Source organism: Carcharodon carcharias, chromosome 3 (genome assembly GCF_017639515.1).
Source record: "Carcharodon carcharias isolate sCarCar2 chromosome 3, sCarCar2.pri, whole genome shotgun sequence".
Classification (NCBI taxonomy): Eukaryota; Metazoa; Chordata; class Chondrichthyes; order Lamniformes; family Lamnidae; genus Carcharodon; species Carcharodon carcharias.
This window is the reverse complement of record NC_054469.1, coordinates 232,192,125-232,201,662: the sequence shown is the minus strand read 5'-3', so window position 1 is coordinate 232,201,662 and position 9,538 is coordinate 232,192,125. Positions and strand designations below refer to the sequence as shown.

General features: G+C 48.7%; 1 protein-coding gene across 1 annotated transcript in view; it reads left to right on the top strand.

Annotated features, from left to right (window-relative positions):
• bphl (biphenyl hydrolase like) overlaps window positions 1-9,538 on the top strand; it is a 46,571-nt gene that overhangs the window by 1,163 nt on the left and 35,870 nt on the right.

Below are 9,538 nucleotides of genomic sequence, written 5' to 3'. Positions count from 1 at the left end.
CACTTTATAGCCTTCCGGACTGAATACTGAATTCAACAACTTTAGGTCATGAGCTCCCTCCTCCGTCCCTTTTTTATCCCTATTTTTTCTAATTATATATATATATATATTTATATATTTTTCTTTTCCCACCTATTTCTATTAATATTTTTACACTTTATTTCCGTAATGTTTTATCTCTACCTTTTAGCCTATTTCGATCCCCTCCCCCCACCCCACCCCCACTAGGGCTATCTGTACCTTGCTCATCCTGCTTTCCACCCTTAATGTCATCATTGGCACACCTTTTAGCTAATATCACCACTGTCAACATCCCATTGATCTTCTGTTTATGACATCTTTGGCAATCTCTGCTTTGCCTCCACCTATCACTGGCCCTCTATCCAGCTGCACCTGTCCCACCACCGCACCCCCCCCCCCTTAAACAGCTTATATTCCACCACATTTCTATTTCTCTTTAGTTCTGATGCAGAGTCATACGGACTCGAAACGTTAACTCTGCCTTCCTGTCCACAGATGCTGTCAGACCTGCTGATTTTTCCCAGCTGTTTTTGTTTCAGATTTCCAGCATCCGCAGTATTTTGCTTTTATCTCAGTGCGAGTTAGGACACGAGCATCAGAGTCTTAGGTGACCTCAGGTTTCCAGAGGGTAGAATGTGGGAGAGCAGCCAGGAGTGCTTTGGAATAGTCAAGCCCAAAGGTAGCAAGGGCATAGATAAGGGTTTCAACAGCAGACAAGCTGAGAGAGGGACAACGCCAGGCCATATTAGTCTAGTGATAGGAGGAATGAGTTCAGAAGCAGTAACCATCCAAAGACAATAAATGATTATTGAAAGTTTTTGACCCAACGCCAAATGCTCTTTAATTGCCACCCACCTGTTCACATCTTGTAGTCATCTGGGAGTTGAACAGAGATCAAAATCTGGGCAAAGCAGTTGGAGAGGCCCTCCCAGAATATCCTGAATCTGCACCAGCAGAATTTGCCAAGCCCAGGAGAAGACTCACAAGGTGTTCTTACCCATCCAGATGTCCAAAGATAAACATGGCTGACGTGATGTATAACCAGAAATGGAGGGGATGTCAGGAACAGCAAAAGGTTTTGGGGAGAGTGGTCACCTGTCCATGTTTACTGATGAAAATCAGCACTACAAGTGGGACTCTTCCCTCCTTTTTCTGCTGAGAATTGACTCCTACCACAGACTCCCACAGAATTGGGAGATCCACCCCTCACAGTGTGCATATACAAGGTGGCCCCATCTGCCTTCTCAAGTGAATTTTTTTTCCTTTATTCTTTCATGGGATGAGGGTGTCACTGGCAAGGCCAGTATTTGTTGCCCACCCCTAATTGCCCTTGAACTGAGTGTCTTGCTAGGCTATTTCAGAGGGCAGTTAAGAGTCAACCACATTGCTGTGGGTCTGGAGTCACATGTGGACCAGACTGGGTAAGGACAGCAGATTTCCTTCCCTAAAGGACATTAATGAAGGAAAGTGAATGTGGAAGATCCCATGGCACCCATTCGAGCGAGACCAAGAGAGTTCTTCCCCCGGTGTCCTGGCCAATAATTACCCCTCTAGCAATGTCACAAAAAAATCTGGCCACTATCTCATTGCTGTTGGCGGTATCTTGCTGTGCACAGATTGGTTGTTGCGCTTCCTACATTCCAACAGTGACTTACACTTCAAAAAGTATTTTACCAGCTGTAAGGCTCTTTGGGACATCCTGAGGCTGTGAATGATGCTAAATAAATGCAAATTTGTTCTTTTCTAATGGAGCAGAAATGACAGGAGGCCCGAGCCCCAAAGTAGTGACAGGGCTCGAAACAAAGCTTTGGTGGGGGCAAGGGAGCAGCCTGAGAGCTCAGGATGGGACAGGAAAATCCCAGAGGCGTGCTGGGTGGGCAAGGAAAGCTTTTGCAGGGAGGGAAAGCCTGAGATCCACGATGGACCAAGGGGGAGAAGAAACCCTGGGTGGCTCAGGAGGGCAGTGTTCCTGCAGAGTGTGGTAGGGCAGGAGGCGGAGTGAGGAGTGTGGGTGAGTGAATGAGGAGAGCGCAACTGGGGGAAGCAAAGGGCAAAGAGAGTGGAGAGAAGCTGACGGGGAGAGGGGAGTAATCGGACAACAGTGAAGGAGCAGAGCAAGAATCCAATACCAGCTCAGGGAATGAGCAGGCCAGTGAGAGTGGATTAACAGTTCAGAATTAGGAACAGGAGAGAAGTACTAACTTGAAATGGTGGGGGTGAGGGGGAAGAATGTCACAGGACCATAGGGGTGTTGGAAAGGAAGCATCTCCTTGAATTTTGTGGGGGAGTTGGGAGACAGAAAGTGAATGTAAAACATGGAAGTGTGACTTTAAGGGAAGAGGTAGACTTGGTTCCTTTTTGAAAACCCAGACGGCTTCTCTTTTTTATTCTTTTATGGGATGTGAACATTTCTGGCAGAGCCAGCATTTGTTGCTTATTCCTAATTGCCTTTGAGAAGGTGTGGTGAGCCGCCTTCTTGAACTGCTGCAGTTATTATTAGGTGTAGATACCCCTGTGCGCTGTTAGGAAGGGAGGTCCAGGATTTTGACCCAGCGATAGTGAAGGAAAGCTGAGGATGGTAGTGTGGGGCTTGGGGGGGAACTTCCAGGTGGTGACATTTCTTATTCTGCATTTTTTTAGATTAATGTAAAAATTTGGTAATTTTCAGGGCAGCATGCCCCCAGAATTTCTCAGAATTGCACCACCCTTTGGCATGGTGGCAGTGTTGTGAAAGTTTGTGTATAATCTTAAATTTTTTGATGACTGTCATTGAGATTGTTCAAATCCTTTATTTGACACTAAGTAATTTGCTTAAAAATGAAAATAAACTGAAAAACTTTCCTGCAACAGCTCATTCACCTGCTACTGGAATAAAAATGTTAATAAATATCAAAAAACGCTGAGAAATGGACGAATGTAAAATAACACTTAACACACAAGTGCATAGTGATAGATTTTCGTAAGACGAGGGGAGACAATATGAACAATTTTAAAGAGGGTGCAGGAACATGAGACCTGGGGGTGCATTTACGCAAATCATGGTAAGTGGCAGAACAAGTTGAGAAAACTGTTTTAAAAAAAAAGTATATGGGATCCTTACCTTTATTAATAAAGGAATAGAATATAAAAGCAAGGAGATAATGCTAAACCTTTCTAAAGCACTTTTATTTTTGCCTGTTTGTGAGATGTGAGCATCACCGCCAAGGAGAGCATTTATTGCCCATCCCTAATTGCCCTTAAGGTTGTGGTGAGCTACCTTCTCTGGGGCAATTAGGGATGGGCAATAAATGCTCTCCTTGGCAATGATGTGCCCACAACCTGTGAACAAATTTTACAAAGCTAGTTAGATCTCAGAGGGAGGGCGTAGACCCTACCTCTGGGCCCGAATCTCCGGGTTCAAGTCCCGCTTCAGGACTTGATGGACACAGGAGGTGCCTTCATAATGTGGCCAAACAGGTTAACAGGTTGATTATCAGCCTGTAAATCCTTTCGATACACCAGGTAGCAGGCGGTAAGAGTGGGAGAGTTTCCTGGCCAGCCATACTGCAGAAGGCAATGGCAAACCACTGCAGTACTTTGCCAAGCATAATGGTGGACCAATCCAATGGAAGTCCATGGCCACCAACAGCTTCTTAGGGAATGGTACCTGAAAGAGGAATTAGACCTCAGCTGGCATACTGGTAGGATTTTCGCCCCAATTAGAGGCCAGAACAGAGATGGGTGAGTGCCACCGGCCGGGTGTGCCGTTTTACTGGCAGAACAGCTATCTGCCCGCAAGCAGCGGGGAGCTTATAAGGCAAATTTAAAAAGCCAATTTAAGGCCATGGACCAGAGGCTGACTGGAATTTTCCCCTTGACCTGTGGGCCCATCATGGCGTGGGAACAGGGCAGCTGGCCGAAGGTGGTCTCTCAGCGGCAGAGGGGAGGGGAGGGCAGGGCCTGCACTTCAAGCAAACTTTAAGGCCTGTTCCCACCTCCTCCAACCTACCTGAGCACAGGTGCAGCCACAGGCCACCCTTGTGGAAGGACCCCCCCCCCACCGCCATCCTGCGCGATGGTGGCCCCGGCACCCGTGGCCACCTTTTCACTGGAAAATCTTTATAAGTCCCGAGAGGGTGCCTCAAGATGGAGGCGGCCTCTCTCTTGTCCTTTACCTACAATGGCAGGCTGCAGCTCCTTTGGCACTGGAGGGCCTCTTATAGGCCTTTCAGATTTGAGAGCCCACCCACTGTCCTTAGCTGGATGGCCACTAATTGGCCAATTCAGACACATTTGAGATAGGGTGACTGCTCCCAACACAGTGCGGGGTCAGGATCCCGTTTGACCCCACCATTGGGTCCTGGCCTGAAACACACACTCTTCCCCACCGTGTTCAGTTTTGGGAATGCCCGAGCAGGGTAGGGAGCAGAAGTAATTTACTAGGTACCAGGAATGAGGGACTTCAGTTACAGGGAGCGACTGGAGAAGCTGGTTTGTTCTCCTGAAAGCAGAGAAGATTAAAAGGAGATTTGATAGACATGTCCAAAATCATGAATGGTTTTGATAGAGTAAGGAAGGAGGAAGAAAGGGACAGAGATTTAAGGAATGGTGGCCACTGCTGGCACTGCAGCTGGTCCCAAAGCAGAAACGCTGACAGAAGCCAGACTTTCAGGTAAGTTCTGGACCTCACCCAGGTCCCAGCGAGGGAATGGTTGCTGGGATTCCCAGGGTTGTCGGGTGGGTTGGGGGTGGGGGGGAGGTGTTGGTGAGAGGGGAAACGCAGGGGTTCCCTGCACTGGCACAGGGTGGCCTAAACAAAGGCAACCACATCACCCACCCCCCCCCCCCCCCCCCCCCCCCCCCAACCTGGCCTGGCCAGGCCACTAGGCCGCTGGTTTTACTGGGCAGCCCAGACACGTGACATGGGTCTTCCTGACCTCAGGTAAAATAACAGTGAGGCAGGCAAACATCATCGCTGGCATGGTGCTCAACCTTACACACCTTCCCCCTGTGGGAGGCTGTCAAATTCAGCCCCAGTGAGTCAGTTTTTACATTGTTTTATAATGATTATACCATGTAGTGCAGAATGTATTGCTGTGCCTTTGAGATGGAGCGGTATTTATATGTGACCTGTCATGTTAGAAACGCAGGAGAATGAAGTATAACCTTACTTCAGTTAGAGATCATGTGCCATTGGTGAGGGAGGTTTGCAGAATTGAAGATTTAGGTCAGTAGCGATCTAAAAATTTGAAAGGTGATGTACGCTCACTTGAAACAGGATGTTTGTGGCAGATTTCCTGTGGTATTCCCCGTGATAAGTCATTGGGATTCTTTCTGTGTTTTTATTGAGCTGTCACATGGTGTGAAACAGGATCAGCAGGATTTATAGAGAATAACAAAATCAAATGTAACTTTTATCATCTGATGTTCTGGAGTTTTTGCTTGTGCTTTGGTAATCAGTCATTACTCATTGGTATTTTTCTAACTACCTTGTGATTTGTCTATTTTCTCCTCTTCAGTTCTGATTGACTAAATCAACAAAGTATGATGCCAGGAATGTAATGTTAGAGGAGGACAAACAAAAAGAACATTCCAGATGCATTACTTTTAATAATTTATTATTCTATCTCGGGTGGTTTTGCACACTTCCTCTAAAACCAACCCCCTGCCCCCCACCCCCTAACCCCACCCCAGCCTGGATCTCTCACCACCCTCTCGTTTCTCTCCAATCCCTCCTCAGCCCTTTCTGAGCTCATCTTGTCAATGAGACTCACCTCCTGCTCCCTCAACCCTAATCCCACTAAACTGCCCATTCTGCAACTTCTCTTCCTGGGCAGAGTTTTGCGCTATGGGGACTAGGTGCGGTGGGAGATGTGAAAAGCTATGTGTTTCCTCCCGGCCAGTGTGGTGGGGTTTCTGTGGCATCCCGTGTGGAGCGGGTTTGGATCTCTCCACCCCCCCGCCACCCCCTCAATGGATCACCTTTCCAGGCGCCATTTTAATCCACACCCATGATTCACGCCATTCACCGTCTGCAGCCTGGGACTGGTCATCGACAGGTAAGAAGTCTACTGCCCCCCAGGTTCAGCGACAATGCACCGGGTTGGGGGGGGTGTCTCCTGAATGCCAGGGACACACACCGGGAGATCCTTTACCTCCGTGATGCAGGATGAGGTCCACCAACCTCACCATGTCAGCTCAATTGTTACCAGTTGGGATTTAATCTCCTCAATGTAGAGAAGACTGCACTGTGGCAGTGAATAGACAATACTGAATAGCAAGAAGTACAAGTAAATCACTGTGCCCCTTGGAAAGTGCGGTCAGTGCCAATGCTCCTCTGAGGAGGGCCGCCATCCAGTGCAGGAAGAGGATTAATAATCTCATCTACTCTGTCAGGATAAATCAACTTTCTCCTCACTCTTAACTCACACTCTCACAAGCCCATTAGCCATTCGCAGAGTTACAGTCCACAGGGATCTCACACACCACCAGCACAGGAGACATCACCACTGACTCTCTCACACACACTCTGACATCTTCATCTCTTTTCACATCCTGTGCAGTTCATGTTCACAACCCTTACACAGGTCCACTCAACAGCCAAAGAAGGCAGGCAACCTTATCACCTGCCTAGGCATCCGTCCTGTTCACAGCCTATCCATTTATCTTTATGCAGGAAATGCTCGCCTCCGGGGGAGGGGTGGGGGGCATGCCTAAGCTCAGGCCCCTCACCTTCTATGAAGAATGGGCAGCAGAGCTGGCCAGCGAGGACTGGGACTGAGCCTGCACTGAGGGACAGTGAGGATCTATCACCAGCTCATTGGTCAACCGACAAAACGGAGTGTTTTTCAATGTTGATGATTATGCAGCCAATCACTCATTATCACCTCTTCTTTGTACAGGCACCAGCAGGAATAGGAAGAGACCCACTGGCAGCCAGCCCATCAGCCCCAGCCCTCACACCACCTCTGATGAGAACCCTGACAACACACCAGATGTAGTCACAGCGTTCACCCGCACTCTCCGCCAGTGCAGAGACACACAGCTCACTGGAACATGGTTGTAGAGCATGCTCGGGTCACAATATGGTGAGCACAGAACAGATTCGAGTCCGCAGCAGGCGGAGGCATGGACATCCAAAGTCACTACTACTTGGACGACTGCTGGTGGCCAGGCTCCTGTAAAGTCTGAGTCAGATGATGAGCCTCTGGACTTGGCTCTCACACAGATATTGGAGCTGCAAAGACAAACACAGGAACATCAGGCAGGGTTGCCAGTGCTGTCTCCAGATTGCAATGGACGATGGAGGAGCCGACCACGTTTAACCTGATGTCACTGTGTCAACAAGCCAGTGCACCGAGGTCAACACTGGTAGGATGGCAACAGCCATGGAGACCTTGGTTCAGAACATTGTGCCTGATATGCACCAAGACCTGCATTCCACCACTCTGGGCATTGGAGAGATCCATCAGTGGCTAGGCAAGAGGGGGATGGGGCGTTGATCTCACTCCAGGTGCCCCTTCTCTTCAAGGAGTCAGGGAGAGGCCCTTGGGCACCCATAGGGAGGAGGACCATCAGCTGTACACCCCAGGACCAGCCACTCGGGTGACTCTGAATATCTAGCCGCTCTCAATCCCCTCTGCCTGTGACCCCATCAACTGCCACAAGGGGTGCACCTGCCTCACAGCAGGAGACTTAAAGCAGGCCAGGGACCTCCAGGCTCCGGGCCTCCAGAGGACACCTGCCAGGTTCATCACAGACAACAGAACATAACAGTCAGCAGGCTGCCTCCACCTTTGCTGCAGATGTCAGGGATGTACCAAGATGTAGTGGTAGGGTAAAGAGAAATTAACAAATACTGAGAGCACAAAGGTAGCACGGGTATCCACAATCTGTAAGGAATTTGCACAAGTGTAAATAGATTTTCACTCATTCTGCTTCTCACCGTTGTGTATGCCTCTTCTATCTGATGAAACACACGGTGGTCAGTGAAGTGTCACAGATACCACCCCCCCTCCTGCCAGATGCCCCAATTCAGATGATAAGGATGCCTTACTCCACGCGGTGGTGTTTAGAACCATCCCATTACAGTGCCTGACTGTTCCCTGTGCAGCATCAACATGAGTGAAGCCTCTGCCTCTAAGAACTTGGTGGTTGGGCAAGGCATCACTGAGACCTGCTTCAGAGGTTCATATACCATTTCCAAATGAGTTTAGAACCTGGAGCTGCTTTAGTCTCCTGGTGCTTCTGCTTTGAAGTGTGCTCAATGTGGATCTTAGAGGATTGAATGATGACGCGCATAGAGTTGGTACATCTTTCATTGGCCTCCATGTGCTTTCCATAACACTTGAGCGAGCTTCACATATGAACCCAAACTTGAACCTCTTATGTGTCCCTGTCTCCCTGCAGTGTTATCTCATGACCGCGTGTACACCTGAAAATCACCCCAACACTAGTCCCCTACCTTCCCACCGCCATGATTTAGAGCTATGTGCCTCACTGACACAGGTTGAGCCTGGCGATTCCTGCTAGATGGTTAAAACTGTACGACATAGGAGTTGTGTTCAGAGCCTCCAGATGCCTGACTTGGACATCGGAGGATGCATCGCTGAGCCAGAAGATCTGTCAAATTATCCCTCTGCCAGCTTTGAGATGGTCAGTCGACATGGTAATGTGCAACTTACCATCGCATCGATGTGCTTGGGTTCCGTATGCATTTGTCAGACAGTTGGAATGAAAATGTGGAGGTCTCAAATGCGATCAGAGCGAGGCTCTGAGACATCTAATGTGCACTTGCTATTATCATCGATTGGGGTCTGTAAGGCCTAGATAGAGTGTCATTTTCTTTTGGGCTCAACAATGCAACAGCTAAGACAGCATGGAAATTGGGAGACTCCAAACAGAGGCATGGTCAAGAGTGATTGACAGGTATCTGACTATGCTGCTCCTGAGGCTTTTGTGGTCCACTGAAAGGTGAGCTGAAGTGCAGGCTCACATCCATTATTCAGGGTTACAGGTGACTGCATCCTGAAGATGTATCTATCGCTCAGCACTGAGTATGACAATGAGGCCTGACCCCTTGTCTTGCCTGAACAACTGCCTGTGCGGAGATACCACAGTGAGGATTCAGAATCAACCTTACACATGAAGGCGAGAACCACCGAGTGATGATTGTCCTACTTGAGGCGCTTTGCCAGACTCAAGGTATACTGCCATGAGTGCACTGAGGACTGCAGTGCTGCTCCTGCTCCTGCTCCTTGAAGGATGCTTGAAGAGGCTGTCCATCTCAAATCTATGCACAAAACACCGCGTTGCAGTTATAATCCCATAACAGAAAGGCTACAAGCTCCTGAGGCAGCCGTACCTTCCAAGGATAAGAATATCGTGACGCAAGATTGTCACTCCTCACTCAGATGGATATGCAGCTTTGACCTGGCTAGGACCACGACAAGGTGGACCCAGTATGAACAGCCCTGGTGAAAGAGGCTTACATGAGCTATTATCATCTTCATTCTGGACCCTGGTGGTTATAGGCTTG